Here is an 18,440-nt window from a genome sequence, read left to right as displayed (position 1 = left end):
GCATAACTAGCTTCTCTTGACTAATATATCACAATAGGCCATGCATCCTCTAAGTTATGAGGAAGCAGAGAAATTGGGTTATGGAGCAAGAATGGAACAGACTTATCAAGATAAACAGGAACACCATGGAGTGAAAGAGACTGGGAGAATCTGATCATATTTCAGTTCCAAGGGTCTTTATAATAACTTTCTTTCCTGGGGTAACACGAGAGAGTCTGTGTTGTTTGAAAGTAAAAAGCTGACCAAATCATGCTGGTGTAGAAGTCGCACAACACCCTTGGCCCCGAGCTCTGTGTGGACACTGAGAACATCCATGGAATTTCCAGATTTCTCCAGGGCTTGGTATCAATCATTTCTCAATAAATGTTTGCTGAATGACGGTTTATTGGCTATTAGTCATACGAGTAAGTAGGAGAAACAATACTGGGAAGGAAAGATAATAAAACTAGGTGCAAAAGATTCATTTCCATTGAAAATATGGACTCTATGGTTTATTTTCTGAAGAATAAATATAAGTATTGTGATAGGGTAGGACAAATGTGCCTCAAAAATTTATTGAACACCTTTGGTGTCCAAGGCATTTAACTAGAGTTTATGAGATCAGGGAAGGTGGATAAGAGACATAGATCTTTTCCTCTAGGAAAATATGTATGTTGCAGATAAAACCCTCTCTCTGAGGGTCATTTAATGTGTATTTCCAACAGTGTTATGGCCATTGTCCCAAATGCTGTCTGGGCCCCCTATAGCTATGAGGATCACATATCTCAGGTTTTCTAGGAGAGCTTTACTATTAAATATACTGCCCCTTTGCCCCCATAAGAGCAGCCCTACTTGCCACACTACATTTCCCAGTATTTGGTTTGAAAAGAGAGTTAACATAAGCAGAGCCTGCTACTGGGACACCTTTAACAGAACACTTACTTGAATATGTACATGAGGATTTGTTTGTCTAAAAACATAAAACAAAAACAAAAACCTCATTACCTGATAGTCACACCTTGTTTCATAGCCACAGCTCTGTGTACGGTGACTGCCCCAGAGTCAACAGTGCTGACTCAAGCAATTAAGGGAAAGTGAAGAATCTATAATTAAATCAAGAGACAATTGCTTCTTCTACTGGGTTTTGGAATGCAGCGTGTTATTATGCTCATGGCTCATTGTCTCACGGAACAAGATACAGCGTGTCCTCCTTACCCACAGGGGAGTTTTCTTTCTCATGGGCTTGGGATGCCAACACCAAGGACCCAAGGAAAATAGGCTCTGCTTCTGGGAAGGGTTCAGAGCTCTGAGAAAAGCCTTTAGGCCCCATGGATGCTTCCTTCGAGTGCGGGCGCTACCTGGATGGTTTGCACAGGCAGAATGGTTCTCCCACTACAAAAAAAAGGCCTATGGCTTTTCCTGCCTTATATCTTCTCTTCTTACAACAACACCAACTATGTATAGAATTGTTCAAGCCTGACTTGTGGAATTTAGCAGCCTCAAGAACAGCAATGTTCCCTATGTCTGTACAGTTTATTCGTGTTTATTATCTTCTCCTCACAGCTTATGACAGCATCAGGATAGGACTATTATTCCCACTCTACAGATTAGAATATCAAGGGCAGTGCCGGATCACCAAGCTGGGAGGTGGCAGTGCAGGGACAAGAACAGCAATGTCCTGGCTCCCAGCAAGGGTGCTCTTTCCATTAACCTTGCACCAGCCCGTGTTTATATTAATCTTCATATTTAAACACAACACATTACAAGGTGAAGAGCAGAGAACAGAGGGCCACCAGAGGTCATTTCTACATATGAACGTGGTTGACAGATGACAGTAGTGAGGCTGGGACTGAAAGGGTGTGTTATCTTGTATGGCCCCAGCTCTGTACCGCAGCCCCAACCCTCTGCTGTTGGGAGAACCTGGGTCGAGGAGACTTTCCCTCCTCTCACGTTGATGGCTCAAGATGGGACAGGAAGGACATCTTCATGAAGAGAGAAGGGCAGGTGTATTAATTTTGTTCCTAGTGGCTTCAAGGGAGAGTCGAGGTAACTGCTTGAAATCTACACCTGCTTCTCTCAAAACCAATGGGTTGGCAAAGGAACGAGCCACCAGTCAATCCAAGTAGTACATTTGGGGGGGAAACGAAGACATAATATGTGGTCAGGATAGCAGCTAGTGCTTCCTCAAGACTCAGGCTGTGCCGAAAGAAAGTGTCCACAGACTTTGCAGTCCAGAGACTCGAGCCAGCCTCGGGGGCCACATTGTAGCTTTGAACGGTTTTAATCATTACTTCCCACAAAGCCCGCATTCTTTTCGTATTGGTTGCCACCTGTTCATTTTTATATTTTTATACTTGGTTCTCAAGTTTCCACTGATGTCCTTAACAGGAACATATGTGAAAATGACCTTTGCAGCTTCCCAGGTGGCAGGAAGAACTCCACTCTTACTCTGTAGACCATGAAATCGGATGCAAAAGGGCCCGTGGAGGTGGGCAAGCCAGAGCCCCCCGCTCTAGCTGACATCTAGCTGTGCTCACCCAGGCTCTCGGAGGGCTGCTGTGGGAGGCGTGCTCCAACTTGGGATTTCCAACATTTTTGTCCCTGTGACTTTGCCATACCCACGGCCAACAGTTTAATTTGCAGTGGAGATTATTTGGCTTGGAGGCCTATGGGTAGGCCCAGGTGACTGAAAAGAAGCACAAGACCCTTTCTTGGCTGACTAGCAAAACCCTTCTCCCCAAGCACTTTCTGCTGGGACCTTGGCTTCTCTTTAAGAAAGCCCGTTTTCTTGATTTAATAGAAATTGCTATTTCTCAGTAGAAATGCTTCTTTGAGTGTATGTTCTCCAGAGGACCATTTCCACCTCAATAACTTCAGTGGAGGAAAGAGCCGGACCTTTCTAACTGCTCGAGATGGAGGAGACTGTTCTTTTTCTGAGGTGTTGTCGTTTGAGGAGGGAGCTCCTGCCTGCAGGCAGGGTTCCAGAAGGGGCTGGTTATTTTTAGCATGGCCTTCTTTCCTTCCCAGCACCTGCCGTGATCTGTAACCCAAGGGGCTACTTAAATGCTAGTGAGATGACTGAGGACAAGGGAGCCTGAGCTAATGTCCTAAAATACCACCCAAGGGAGGGTTTTCTTGCAAGAGCCAGTTCATTTCTAGCTCTGTTGCTTTTCTTGTTCCTCCCCCAAACTGTGGGGCTGTTACAGATCCTGGCCAAGCTGTGTGACTTCTGCCTTGGGAAGAGGTTGGAGAAAACCACTGGATCTGTTGACCTCAATGGCAGCCAGTTTAGTTATAATGATTCTACTCTTGGCTCCCATCTTCAGTTTTTTCCTCTACTGTTTATGCCAGACAGAGGCCACAAGAGGCTCTCAACACACATTTCCCTGAAGCAAAATCCTCCTTTGATATCCATGAAAATATGTGAAGATGAGAGACAAAGTCCAGCTAATGCTCTAGAGCGGATGATGATGATGGAGATGCAAATGTCTTTCTCACGGCAGATATAACTCATTGAATTCATTATCCCCTAAAGATGGTGCAAGCTGGAAATAGAAATATGTTCTCAAGGAGCCTGATACATTTGTGGAAGACAGATGCATCATGGGTCATGAAGGACAATGAGAAAGTCTTAGGAGGTCTCTAATCCTGGAGTTTGACGTCAGCCCATGTTATCCACCACATTCCTCAGGGCCTGTCACATGTGCAGGACTGTGCTGATAAATTCTAGGGCTAGCCCGTGGGGAAGTTCTTCTGTGCATCTGCTGACGTCTTGGGCTCCTCTAAATTCTCCCAAATGCCATGGAGGGCCTGGTTATGAAGTCAGGAGCTTATTTCCAAAGGAAGTGAACCAGAACTTAAATATTTAAATGTGTTTTGTCTCCTGTAAAGTGGTCAGTTTTAATTTACTTGGCTGAAAAATGTAAGCAGTGAATCATACATAGTGACATAATTTAGTAAAAAATGATAGGTATACTTTATGTAATATATATGTGTAATATATATGGGTACATACACAAACATAGAATAATTGGAAAGTTGCATATCAATCTGTTAACTGAATTCATTTCCTCTGAGGACGAGGGGGGGATAGGATTGACTATGGTAGTCAGAAGTATAGCCATGTATTTAAGGTTTCATTTTTATAAGTGGAATATTTTTATGAATTATATAATTAAAGTGTTAACAATCTCTTATTTTTTCTTTACCTTACTTTCAGTATATATATATATATTCTTGAGTATCATATATAAAATTCTGGAGGGTTATAATCGCCTGAGTCCCTTAGAGGAAGGAATGCTAGCCCAAGTCACACAGCAATTAAAAATCAGTTAAAAAATAGAGTGGTCGATCTCCTTCGGGTCACCCAACTGTTCTTAAGTGTCTGTGATTTGTCAGTCATAACACTTGGCACCAGAAATTAAAAATGAACAACCCAGCATTCTGACCTTCTTCGAGATCTTTTATTTCTAAGTCGCTGCTTGTGGCAAGCTCAGATTTCAAGCCATCCACTGGAACTCCTGTCAGTACTATTTTACAAGCACCCCCCCTCCCCATAAAATTAGTTTCATTACTCCATCATCTCGTGTTTGGACCCAAAGCAACGTGCCCTTGGCTTGATCACACCAAATTTGCTGCACCTGGTTCCTGATGACTTACGAATGTTTCCAAAATGCAACCTACCTTCAAAGGATCAAGATCTGTCTCACTCGGCAAAGTCAAAAGAATGTGCTACAGAGATGAAGGGAGTAGCACCAAATGTGGAGCTCAAAAATAATTCCAGAAAAGATTCAAATGAAAGAAAAAATGCACAATATTGACTATAGTTTCTTGGATGATGGGATTATGAGACATTTCTGAAATACTTTCTATACTTTCCAAAGTTTAAAAAATGAATTTGGGGGCACCTGGCTGGCTCAGTCAGTAGAACATGTAACTCTCGATGTCGGGGATGTGAAGTCGAGCCCCACGTTGGGGGTAGAGATTACTTAAAAAAAAAAAAAGTGAAAACAAATATGTTTTACTTTTATAATAATGATAAATCAATAAATGTTAAAAAGTTCCTTTAACGAACAGCAACAATGTTTTAGCCATAACTACGAGGCCTCCCCAAGGAGCAGTTTTGAAAGAGACAGTGCTTATAATTCTAAGTTGCCTATTAGGTTACTCGTTGTATTCTGCATGTTTCTTATTTCACAATCGTGGGCTATTTGTGTACTTGTCTTAATGCCTCTCCTAACAGGAATGCTCCTTGAGTACTATCTCTCTCCCCCCCAGCACCCAGCTTAGGACTTCCACTGAATAATAAGACGAGTAATTATAGCAGCAGACTCCCTAGACCAGGCCTGAACAAGGCTAGGACTTGAACCCAGGACAGGCACCAGAATTCCCTTCTTTGGCTGCTAGTTTGCCAGGAATAGGCCTGCAACGTATGTTTATCGAGTGAATGAATGATCCGTGTGTTAAGAAAGTGCAGCCCCAAGATCTTGCAGTTATACATCATTAACAGCAACAGGAAAGCCCACAGCCAGCATCTTCTCAGCTAAGAGAAGAGAGAAAGCAAAGCTCACCGTAGTTTGTTTTTACCCCTGCTCACTCTCTGTCAGCCTTGACATCTGAGCAAGGATGGTGAGCTCATGGCTGGGAATGATGTGCTTCTCCCAGGTGTGTGGTTAGTGTGGAAGCTGTTACCCATGTCCTTCTCTTCTCATCCACCAGATTCTTCCAAGGCATGAGTGCTGGTGGTGGCTCTCTGGGACCCTCCATTCCAGGGAACCCATGGTGGGTGTGTTCCTTGGTGTGAACATTTCTTCTTGGTGCTTGCTGAGCCAGTGGGCCTGGGTGCCCTGGTATTGCTAGAGACAAATAGAAGCCAAGAAGTAAGAGCCCAGTCACTGAGCACACCTGATCTAGTGCAGGGCCAGGCCACACACGAGCCCTCCTGTCCAACCCAACAGCCTAGAGGTCAACACAGGATGTAGACTGCCATGTTTGGGGGAAAAAATGCCTTCTTGGGCTTCGGAGTCACCAGGTAAGAGTCTGAATAGGGATGAAAGTCCTTAATGTCTCCCAGCCTCAGTTTCTCCTGCAAACCAGAGACAAAAAATACCTACTTCATAAAATTGTTAGGAAGAGTAAGTGTAAGAACAAAACCACCATGTCTGTTGCTTCCCTTCCAACTTTCACATATGGGAAAATAACCAGCAAACTAATGATTTCCTGTTTACCCCTTGAAACAAACAAGCTCACTGGTCTTGCTAGTAGATGTGCCTTCAGTATAAACCATTGATAAATGAAACTATTTCTTATCATATTTTACATGGAGGAGTCAAGCATACAAACCTCTGTTTATACCTTTTTAGGAGCTGGGAATTATTCTTTTAAAAATATAGGTTTTGGAATTAGACTGAGTGACCTGAATGACCTGTCACTAAAACCTCTCTGTGCCTCAGTCTCCTCATCTGAAAAATGAGGATAAATAACGATACACCATCGGATTGTGGTGATAACTGAGCTACTTCATGAACGTACACCACAAGTGCCTGCCACGTAGAAAGGTTCAGTAAATACTACTTTTATAATTATTTTGAATTTATCGAAAGGTCCAAGGCATGTAAACATACGCTCACACACATATGTGTGTTTGTTGGTCTGTGCATAAAACATTAGCCCAAACACATTGTTTTCACACCATTTGGGGTTGACTTCTTAGCAGTGAGCTCTTCTCCACCCCAAACTCTTGAACAAGGCTGCTCTTCTGTGACTTGGCCTTCTGATTCCTATGCTCTTCCAAACCACTTAAGGTTAGTCGTTTTAACCAGATATCACTTGTATGAAATGCTAGGGAGATGGATCCTTGAAGTCCTGCCAGAATTGTATCAGGTAGGCTCTGGGGACAAGTCAAGACCTGACCTTTATTTGTTTTATTTTTAAATTTTTTATTGACATGTACCATACATACTGGGATGTACATATATCATAAACATACAGCTCAATGAATTCTCACAAGCTCAACAGACCTGTGTAAACCAGCATCCAGATTGGGAATCAGAACGTTCCTGAAGCCCCTTGTGCTCCTTCCATATACTATCTCTCTAAGGGTAACCACGATCCTGATTAGTTGTTTCCTGGTTTTGAACTTCATATAAATCTGGCTCTTAAATTTTGAGCAGCTCAGTGCCTATTTGTTTCTCCCCAAAATCTACACTGTGATTAAGTTTTCACCTGTTTTTGATGATTAATGCAGGTGTCAGCAAGCTTTTATTCAGCGGCAACCTCATGCAAGACACTGTGTTAAGTAAAGCAATAAGACAAAAGGAGCTTGGTGTCTTTGGTGAGTGATTTTTGCAATTTTTCTCAGAGGGCCAACTCGCTGAGCTGTTTCTCTCTAGAATGACGTCCAAGTTTCCCATACTCTGCTCTCTTGCCTAGCTTCCTCCCTGGGTTCTATCCATGGAAGTAAGCCTTCCTTGGTAAAGGTCCCAACGGAAACCTACCAGTGTGTCTGATTTCCAACTCCAGAATTCCAGGACAAGTATCTGACTGGCGTGGCTTGGCCCACTCTTGGTCATATCAACTGTGGCTAGAGGGTTAGGGACACAGGGTGCTAAGGGCTGTGGACCCACCCCTGAGAAGAGGGAGCGCTGCTGAGGAAGGGGGAGGGCCTTGGCTTAGAGGTTCTCAGCAAGGATCAGGGTCCAAACTGGCTCCTTCCCGCTCTGGATAGTCTATGATTTCTTTTCCTTATATACAGATCCTTGACCCAAAGTCTAAACTGATTTATTCATTTTCTGTACCAAATTTGAACTGGAGCACTTCAGAGATAACAGTGCTCATGGAGGACTAAGGCCGATGCTCTCTGAACTCCCATTTGAGGGGGCCTTTCTGGCTCTGATGCAGCAACCAGCCACTCAGGATGGTGGCCCTTTCATCTCGCTCTGAGGATCAGCTGTGGTTTTATAGACACACGTGCTCTACAGTCTCTCCCTGGTTTGGGGCAGGGGTGGGGGTGGGGGGTTGTGTTCTATCACAGCCAGACTTGGCCCCTAAAAACTAATTTCCTAGACGCAGGGACCACCAACTGTTTATGATGGTGATGATTATTGCAGAGCATTGGAATTCCTGCCCAGATGCCAAAAGTCACCCATGTAGAGGAGTGTTTGCAAAGGCGTCCTAAATCCTGCATAAGCTCAGGGTCAGGGTGAAGAGCATAATGCTGGGTCTGTGGTTCCAGCTCTGCTAATGTCATGTGTGGAACAGAGATGGAGGCAGGGAACTGTGCTCAGTTTGCTTTACAGACGTGAGCCCATTACTACTCCTACTCCTTATTTTTATGAATGTGCAAGCTGGGGCAGAGAGTGGTTAAGCGTAAGACAAGGAAAGCCTAGTATCATTTACAAAAAGCTTTCCTCCTGATTATCTCATTTCATCCTCAAGAAACCCCATTTTATGGATGAACTTCTTTCAGCTCAGTTTCCCAATTTTGCATGGGTTATATGTGGCAGAGGTGGGACACAGATTCAGAGTTCTGACTTCAATCCCCTACGGCAAATCCACAAATGGCTGTGAGAAGCAGCCGATGGTGAAGCATGCCTTCAAATGACCCCGGTGACATTCTGGTGTTTCAGAGACTGGTGAGCTCATATACAGATGGAGGAGACTGAGGAAGGACTGAAGGAGAAGGTAATATCTCGACTGAGTTCTTGTCAGTGGGCAGTACTGGACAAGCATAATCTGAAGGAAGGGTACTCCAGGAGGGAAGGACATGAGCTCGAGCCTGGGCAGGAGGAGAAATAGTGGGAATATTCTGACAGGTGGGAGCAGCCGGGACAGTGTGTCATCAACCTACAGGCGGAGGTCTGTGATCTCAGAATCCCGACCATGTTTCTTCAGCTTCTCTGGGTGCCTGCAGTTAGGGACGGGGTGGGGGCAGGGGTGCAGCGCCATATTATTTCCAAGTGCTGGGGAGATCCAGCAACTTTCTAAAAGAAGGAACAATAAAACTTTTATAGACTGTTGCAGAGTCAGTTGCACCGTAAGGCAGAGGCAGACTCTGTGTGTATGTGTCGGGAAGTTTGCAGGTCCGGGTGAGCGGATGGGAAGCAGGCTGGTGGGGGGGGGGCTGGAACAGCTTCTCTGGTCCCACGTTAGTTCCCACCGCTAGAAGCGTGGTTTATAGGAGGACAGGATCCCCTTTCTGAGGCTCAGTTTCCTCATCTACAAAATGGGAGGTCATAACACCACTCAGGATTGCTGCAAGAAACCAATGAGATGTGTCAATTTGTCTTGTGGCCTTACTTTCATCGTTATTTTATACAGTTATTAAGCTTCATCTTTCTCACGGGTGCATATCTTCCCAATTAGAAAACCACAGTCTTTGGGGGGGTAGGAGCCATGTCATCTTCTTCTTTTAATCTTCCACAGTGCCTGACACACACACAACAAATTGTTTCAACGAACAAGTTGGACAAATTCTTAGTAAGGTATATTTACCCATGGCATGAGCCAGTCCCTGGGTGTAGCTTTTTGGAGCCTTACCTTAGTTCCTGAAACTGGAATGAGTCAGGTCCCAGTGAGCTGAAAAGAGCAAGGTGGATTTCACACCATCTTTCAGTACTCATCGGTAAAGCTACATCGAGGCCCCTGTTGTATACCTGGCCATGAGTGAGTCCTATTACTCTGGATTTTCTGCTCTAACGAAATAGATTATTTTAGAATCAAGAACATGAAATGTGTTTAGGTAATGATAAATTAACCATCAAGTTATTGAAAAATGAGTGTCTTATCCTTTCTGCTGCTACAGGCTCATCAGCAGAAGAGCAGAGTTAATCCCTGCCCCCCAACCCCTGACCCTCACTGTGTAGGGGACCAGCTTTCCTGTTCTTGAGTCCTGCACAACTTGCTCTGGGGTATGGGGTGGAGGGCTGAAAATGGGCAGTTTTTGTGTGTATGATTGAAAGATCAAGAGGATAAACATCAAGCATCAGGGCTTTTTTGGAAGGTTTAGGCCCAGCTAGGAGGAAGGCTTGATTGTCCTAGAGGAGAAGGGATCAGGCTTGGGGCTTGGGTGGGGAAGAGGATGTGAGACCTTCATTCCTGAGGGTGGCAGGAACCAGGATGGGCTGTTGGATGCTTAAGGACCATGGCCAAACACCATATCTGTGGCGCTTTAGCTTCTGTCCCATAGCTGACCTTGGTATGGTGGTCATGGATATGTTTGTGGAGCAGCCCTCCTTTGAATGGATCTTACAAGCTTGGGCCAGGGATCCTAACTGACCATGGTAGACCACAACTAGAGGACTTGCTCCTATTTTCTCATGGGTCATGAAAGCTCCTGGGAAGGGGCAAGGGAGCCACAAAATATGACCAACATGGGACTTCGTACTGAGGTTGGTTTAATTGGGAATTGGAGCCTGATTTGATTTAATTCAGAAACATTTCAGTAGTAACAATTCTTATAGCTCAAGCAAGGAACAAAAATTTACGTCCGTTAAGCTAACAATGGTGAATGTTATGTAGAGAAATTGCCATAGAAAACTCTCCTGGACCTGAACATTGTGCGTTGAAGGTGGGAGAGGGCAGAGGTTGACATGGAAGAGTTCAGCATCAATCTGCATGATCTTTGGGGGTAAAGTCTTTTTTTTTTTTTTTTGAGAGTTTACTTTTGGGATGAGTACCTGGAAACTTTGTGTTTTTGATATATTTGAAAAACTAGGAGGTGCTACAAAACCACAGGTAATCTCTGTAGTGTTAGGAGGGAATTTGGATTTGAGCTTGTCCTCTCACATTGTGTTACACTTTTGTGGTTAGAGGAGTATCCAGTTTTAGGAGAAAGCAAGGATATTTTGGGAAGCGAGGGCCTTACTTTGACTACTCTGTATTTTGTTTCCATTCATTTATCTCCAGAGCTCCTGCATTAAGTCCTTCTTTTGTCAGTGAAGTTTCCTGCCTTGGCTCTCCACCAGAGCCTCCCAATCTGGTGTCATCACTAGAGTTTTACTGTTTTGGGGACATTGTCTATTGCTCCAGAAGTCCAGGGTCTACGAAAGGGAAAACCGTGAAGGTATGGTTAAAGAGCGACAGCTTCCCCTTCGACTTTGATATGGAAGGACTGTATTACAGCCCCCTATTTCAAATCAAGGTGAATTCAGACTTAGGAGCCAGTTTTGATGGAAGATCAGAGGTTGAAATAAGCGAAGTGAATATGGTGGGAGCTCTACTAGTGGGAAGGCAAGAAGGTCTGGCTAAGAAGGTCCAAGTGCCAGGTGAAGGGGGAAGGATGTTCCTTAGGGCAGCAGCTCAAGGATGTTTTGTCAGGTTGAGGATGAAGAATCATAGTGGGAGAAAGTCAAAGCCAAAACCAAGGGTACCATAACAGGTGTTAAATCCAAAAGGTGGCTGAGGTGGAAGAGGAGAAGAAGAGGACAGGTGAGAGGAAGTTAGGGGAAGAAGCTGGGCTGAAGTCAGGACCAGATCTGTGAAGGGAGATGGTGTGCTAGGGTGCCCATGACACTCAGTATCTGCTGATCCTCAGGGTCCAGAAGCTGAACACTCATTCTAGTCCCTTGAGAATCTATGGAACTCACCTTCATGCCCATGTGCTTTTCTTAGCCAGCTTGCTGCCTACACTCTGCTCTTTAAATGTTTGAATCCATCTATCTACCTGACCCTCCATCCCCAAAGTGACCAGGGAGTAGGAAGCACGGAGAAAGCACAAGAGTCCACTTGGCCACCAACCAGTAACAATAATAATAATAATAATAATAATAATAATAATAATAATAATAATAAAACAGTTTTGATGGAGGACCAGAGGTTGAAAGATGGTTTGCTTTATGTCTCCTTGGCTGTCTCTACTCTGAAAAAAAAGATCTAGAAATACACACCAGCCAGAGTCCTCTCTCAAACAGAATCTGATGTTTGCCTTTCTTCTCTCTTCACTTCACCTTCCAGGAACCTCTTTAACTGTCTCCTCTGGACACTGTACTACGTTCTGGGCTCTGGGATCAAGACAGATCTTAGATAGGGAGAATGGCAGGCATCTGGAGCTGCAGTTCTGGGAAAAGTTACTGCATCAGCTTGGTAACTGTTCCTTCTGTAACCTTGCTGCACCCCTTAGCTCTACCTGGGCCTGAGTTCCAGGTGTGGGCTTCTGACTGGCTTACCATTTGTACCTCCATTCCCTAAGTGTCTGAGACTGAGTTCCTCTATCTAGCTCCCCATACCCCCCCCCCAAAGTCTTGTTCTGAAATCCTTTGCCCTTCCTTCAAATTATACTTGTCCAATACTTTCCTCCCTCAAACCAGACCCTCCAGTCTGGTTCTGCCTGAACGTTGCATTCTAACAAGCCACCAGGATGTCCACTGGTTACCCTCAAGCTACCCTTAGGCCAGCCCACCTCTCTGGACTTCCAGGATTACCTGTCACTGAGACCATCTTTGAACACCTTCCCTGCCTTGGTGGGTCTGTCTTGGCCAACCATCTCTTTTGTGTGACCCATCCCCTGCCCTATAAGCCATGGTTGTGCTCAGCAGTTCTAAAATCAATAATTCAGCAGCCAACAAATAATTCTTTATGGGGCACAGGCTCAGGCTACATGGTCAGTGCTTTGGGAGCAAGGTTCCTCAAATAAGTGACAATTGAGAGGCAATAAATATCACTTTGTAGTGATAGGAGATCAAATGTGGAATTATCCTCATTTAACCTTTTGGAAGAATTATTTGGTAAACATACTAGTTAGATATTGCTGCATAAAAATTACCTCAAAATATAATGGCTTTAAACAAGAATAAATACTTACCTGTCACAGTTTTGAAGGGTCTGGCCGGGCAACTGTGGCTTGGGGCTTCTCATCAGCTTGTAGTTAAGATGTCAGCTGGACTGCAGTTATCTGAAGGCTCTTCTGGTGCCAAGGGATTTACTTCCAAAGTAGGGCATGCCTGGTGATTTGGTGCTAGATTCTGAGAGAACACCGCATTTATTCCCACAAGCCTCTCCGTGACTTCACAAATGTCCCCTTGCCATGGTGGCTGGCTTACTCCAGAGCAAGTCGTCTAAGAGACCAGGAAGGAAGCAGTAATGCGTTTTATGACCTAACCTTGGAAGTCACGGACTGCCCCTTCTACCATATTGCATTGGTCACACAGGTCAGATTCAACACGGTAGGGACAACATCCCGTAACAGAGGCAAGGATCATCTGGGGCCATCTTGGACACTGATCATTGCATCAAAGAACCATTCAGCTTAAAGACCAGAAGGAGAATAAGTTTTACATATTAAAAACATAAGGATATTTGTTTAATGCTTTATCTCCAGTGCTGGAGTAGTACCTAGCATATAGGAGGTACTCAATAAGCATTTAGTGAACGCATGATCGCATGAACAATATACCTTGCTTTCAGGAAGTGCTTTGTAGTTTATAAAGTACTTTTCCTGATCTTATACAATTTTAGAGGTATGTAAGGCTAGCACTATTCATACTATTTTATAGAAATACTAATGGTATTATTAATACGCTTTTATTTCAGACATTTAAAGTATCATCCAATCGGATGGGACACGGTCCTGATTCTGCTGCTCTTCCCCCATGCTCCACTCATATACACAATCAGGATGTGACCCCTGTTTACCAGGCTTTGCCCATGCGCCTGGGCTGTGAGGCAGGTATCTTGAAGTAGAGGTGAAATGACCCTTGGGAGGCTTTTCTGGTTGACAGAGTGGATTTACTGTGAAGCTAGTGACACTTAGACTGGTCACTTGCGTGGGCCCTTTCAGGGCAATTCCGAACATTTTGGCAAGTGAAAACCGTCTCTCTGGGACACAAATTCTAGAAGATAGTCACCCTCTCTTAACAACATTTGCAGTCACCCCAACAATGCAGCTACGAGTGCGCTGTAGAAGCGTTAAGGACCCTCAGATTAGGTTCTAGGTCCAGCTGATTTCCTCCGTCTCACAGGAGAAAACTCTCTTCCATGATATATGAAGGTATTGATATTTTCAGTGTTTTCAACAGTTACATCTTTTTCTTTTCAGGTTCATCTCATAGATGGGATATTTAAAATATAGATACTAAAACTGGGATTTTTTTTCCTTAAAGAAACTAGTTTTTCTTTAGCTAAATAACTGAGAGAAAATCAGATAAAAAATTAATAGATTATGAAATCGATGAAATGGACATAAACTATTCTGATATCAAGAAATATCTTGTAACAACTGAAATTTCAGTGTCAACGGCAGTTTTTTTATTAAGAGGAAGTACATTTTGAAGATAAGTAACAAATAGGGTCTTAGACTGGTGACAATCCTACCTTTAGGGAGAGGCTCATCTGGGTGAACGGAGGCTTCCCCTGGAAGACAGTCTTCTTCTCAGCCAAGGTCTATGTGGTGTAGCTCCTAACAGTCTTGGCCAGGCAAGGGACCCCGGTGAGCCTGGGCTCCTGCAGGCTTATGACCACCCAGCTCCTCCTATGACCTTCATGACCCAGCATCTCTCTAATAAGCTAGTGAAGGGTTCTTGGGCATGAAAAAATAAAAAGAAACCCAGAGGAATCATTCTGTATGTAGTTAAAGTAAATATTTGCTCCCCTTCACTCCCCTATCCTTCTCCAGTTTCAGAAGAATCTTTGTCACTGGATTAGTTCAGCTGAAGTTATTTTTCTTGCCATCTGTAAGGAAGATTTTCCATTTTTTCCAACAAGAAAATAACTCTTGGGCCAAAGGAACTGTGAAAATGTTTAGTCTCCTGGCAGGCAGGCAGACTCTCAGGGTGGCAGAATACCTGCAACTCAACTTTGGAGACCGCCATTATGTCATTTATGAAATGACCCTTCCTGCTTTCCCTCTGTGCATTCACCATCGAATTCCTGGCTCCCACAATTCACAATAACTATCCTTTGGGATGTCATGGGGAGATTTATTGGGGTGGGGTGGGGTGCTGTTGGAATGCCACACACTTATACAAAAAGGTGGTATGGAACAAGAAAATGGATGCCAGGGTCAGAGATTGGAGAACTGTCTGTAGTCTCAGTTTCGTGCTGCATGATCATGGGCAAGTCATTTCCTGTCTTTGTGCCTCAATTTCCCCAAATATAAAAAGAGTGTGATGAACTGGCTGCTCTTTTTTCTAGGTTTAATGGTTTGTATGACTCACCCTGAAAGGGGGGCAAGGTGAGACAAGAATCAGGATAGTTTGTAAAATGATTTACATGAAATGAGTGGTGAAGAAGCCCATTCTCTGAATATTCTTGGGGGAAAAAAGAGGCCTTATCTTTAAAGCATGTATTTGTGTTAGTGAACTGCATCAGGCCAGGCCGGTGGATGTCAGGGGGGTACTTGTTGGGAAGGGAGCAGGGATTGTGATCACCAAAGCAGATTGATGAGGACCTGGCTTAGGAGGACAGTGGCTGAAGCTATCAGTAGAGGTAGACCAGGAAGCCAGGTGAATGATTAGGTACCAGGAGACAGTTAGAAGGTCAAAGCAAGACAATCTGAGAAACTGAGTAGTATATATAGCAGCAACTGAAGCCTCTCCTGCCTCAGCCAGGGAACCTTTTACATGCTTCCTGCTGAACCAGGGCTGATGATAAGACCACACTGGCCAACTCACTGTTGGCTGGCCCAGGAAGGGTCCCATGGGAAATAAGAGAGTGTGGCTGGAGTGGGCAGTGAAACCATCTAATGTTTTCAAGTGACTATATATTTACACAAATAAGTATGCAAAACCATCTATTGTAATTAAAAGACAAAGTATAAATGATAATAAATTCATTCCTTCAAAAAACTTTAAAAAATCAACATTTAGATAAAAATTGTTTTATAACCTTTTGAAAATGTAGTGAATCTTTAAAAATACTTTTGTAAAAATAGAACTATTTATAATTTCAGCTTTCAGTGTCTGCCTGTGGTTAACATGAAGAATTAGTATCATGCTTCCGGCATGTTATGCCTAGGCCTGCAAATAGACAAATTTAAAGTGTGATTTGTTCATTATCACAAAATATTCTCTACCTATCATGCATTAACTTTTGAATGTCTTCAGAACCACACATTAGAACATAGAAGAGATAAGCACTCAGCACTACTAGGAAAAGATACTTCACCGTGAATGAATCTGTTGTGTTCACATCAGAGAGGAAGAATATAATAATTAATTTGCCTTTACTCCTGTCTATGCATCCCCTGCTCAAATCTTGCCCACCCTCTGAAGGGAGGAGTCCATCTCCAATGCTGGCCTCGGCACAAGCCACAAACCCTGGCATTTGGGCTCATTTTCCTTTTGATTCATAGACCCAAGGCGAAAGACGTGGAGAAGTGTTTCCCCAGGCCTGAATGGTGTTACTCATGAGGGTGGGTGTTTAGGGTTACCCGCTGTGCTGTGGCCCTGCGGAGCTCAGGATCCTGAATGACAGAAGCACTCTTGTGTTCTTCCAGACATGACCGTATTCTGCGTTAGTGACATATGAGACCCAGTAAAGGAAGGGCTCAGAGAAGGGGCCCCTTTCGCCCAGGTCTTGCCCCGATGACAGATGGTGCAATTAAGGGTACCACTGTGGATGAATGCTGGCTAATGATGACACTTTCAAAGCAGAAAAGAAGCTGAACCACAGATAAAGTTCCATTTTTTGGAGTGTCCTTTGGTGAAGCTTTCCCTAATATCTCCTCTTCCCTTATAGACAGGATTAATTAATTACCAGCCTTTGAACCACTCCTATATGTATTTTTGTATTATTACAAATATCACATTGTAATAAAGAATTTAAAAATACGTTAACATTTGTGTCCCTGGCTCGGTTGAAAACGTGGGGATCAGGTTGGTATCTTGATCGTCCCTATGTTTCTTGAGTATAGCGCGGCCACCGATGTATCATAGGCGTGTGGGCGGAAGCGGACTGCGAGTGTCAAGGGCTTGTGCTTTGGTGCCAGACACTCCTGAATTTGAATCTTGGTCTTACCACTTCCCAGTTGGGTGGCTTCAGAAGTTTCTTGCTGCCCCTAAGCCTCAGTTTACTCATCTGAAAATGGGGATAAGTTGCCTTCCCACCTCATACGGTTGTTCTGAGCTTACTTATGGTATTTGTCAAATATTTAGTGCAATGTCAGCTGTTGCAACTATTCCCATTATTAATCGAAACCAAACCATCTCCTTGTCCCACCTCCCAGTGCTGACACGCAAACACACCAGGCAGTGCACACTGGGGCACACGCTTGCAGGGACATTGCAAGGAGGCATTATTGTCAGGTCAATTTCTAATCTTAAAAGGGATGTGGAGTGTGTGGAAAGTCTGCAGGTCTTTGAGCTGACTGGGAAGGAGGGAGGATAAAGGAGTCTATCTAAGCTAAAACAGTCCTGGAACAAATGAAATGTAGATCTTCAGTGGTCAGCCTCCTCCTGGACAGTGACGCTTTCTGGGAAATATTTCCTGCACTAATGGGGTGGTGGTGACGGCCCTGTCCTAAGGCAGCTCCCATCCAGAGCTGAGGAGCTGGAGAGGGGGTGTAACCTGAGACCTCACTCTGGCAGGCCTGAAATCACAGGCAGGCTAGCACCATCTTTCTGAGCAGCAGACTTGCTGGGGCTCAGCTCTGTTTCAGGGATGGTCATGTCCTGCTGGTCAGGCACAGGACATGTCCTGTCTCTGCCACCTGGAAAAACACACAGGCTGTGATGGGCTGGCGTGTTCCTATCTGTCAGCTGACTTGCCCTGAGAGATGCTTTGGCCTCCCACTGCTCCACTCACCACAGTATTTGCTCTTTTGGGCCGTGGGAGTCAAGGTCTGCAGCCTGTGCTCTACGCCTTCCGTGGGGCAGCCCCTGAAACATTTCTAAGCTCTGATTCATCTCCAGGCACTATGCCAGGTGTGCAGGGGACAGCAAGAGAGTAAGAAGGCTCTGTTCTTCTTGTTAGGGAAAGATAATGGGGTGTTAGTCAGCTGTTAATGTAATAAATGTATGTCCTAAGTGTGAAATTAATGCTTTGGAGGGCAAGGGAGGGGCCCCATAGAGTTGACAGGGACATTCTAGGAGGGAGTCTGAGAACAAGTGAGGTTTCTTGCCGTGTTAGGATGGTTCCCTGACCTTCCAGTTGCCCATTTATCCTTGGTGCCCACAGAGCCAGCAGAGGTGCCCCCCCCACTCAGTCGCCAGGACTTGGGTTTGGGGGCAGAGGAGAGGTGTCACACTCAGACTGGTATGAGATTGTAATTCCTAGAGCGGCCTGGGATGAGACTTGCAAATCACTTCTCATGAACACCCTCGGCTTGGGATAATCCTTGGGAAAGGTGACACACTACTTTACGGCTCCCCTTAGGTCAAAGAAGGGATGCGAAGAGAAAGCGCTGCTGCTGGAGCGGGGCGTCTCAGGGTGTGGCTTTCCACCTAGTATGCGTCTCCAGCAGCCACGAGGTTACACAGCAGGCCAGGGGCCCAGGCCAAAGTTCTGGTTGACCTGGGACCACACTGCAA

General features: G+C 44.5%; 1 long non-coding RNA gene across 1 annotated transcript; it reads right to left on the bottom strand.

Annotated features, from left to right (window-relative positions):
* Nucleotides 1-5,058: 5,058 nt before the first annotated feature.
* LOC130542496 (uncharacterized) lies at nucleotides 5,059-13,257 on the bottom strand. Its single transcript, XR_008957088.1, has 3 exons — nucleotides 12,779-13,257; nucleotides 9,517-9,555; nucleotides 5,059-5,834 (listed from the first exon to the last, which is right to left on the bottom strand). It is a non-coding gene; the product is annotated as an uncharacterized LOC130542496 (long non-coding RNA).
* Between the last annotated feature and the right edge of the window lie 5,183 nt (nucleotides 13,258-18,440).

Source organism: Ursus arctos, unplaced genomic scaffold (assembly GCF_023065955.2).
Source record: "Ursus arctos isolate Adak ecotype North America unplaced genomic scaffold, UrsArc2.0 scaffold_36, whole genome shotgun sequence".
NCBI classification, from domain to species: domain Eukaryota; kingdom Metazoa; phylum Chordata; class Mammalia; order Carnivora; family Ursidae; genus Ursus; species Ursus arctos.
The sequence above is the reverse complement of the archived record's forward strand: the minus strand, read 5'-3'. Positions and strand labels throughout refer to the sequence as shown.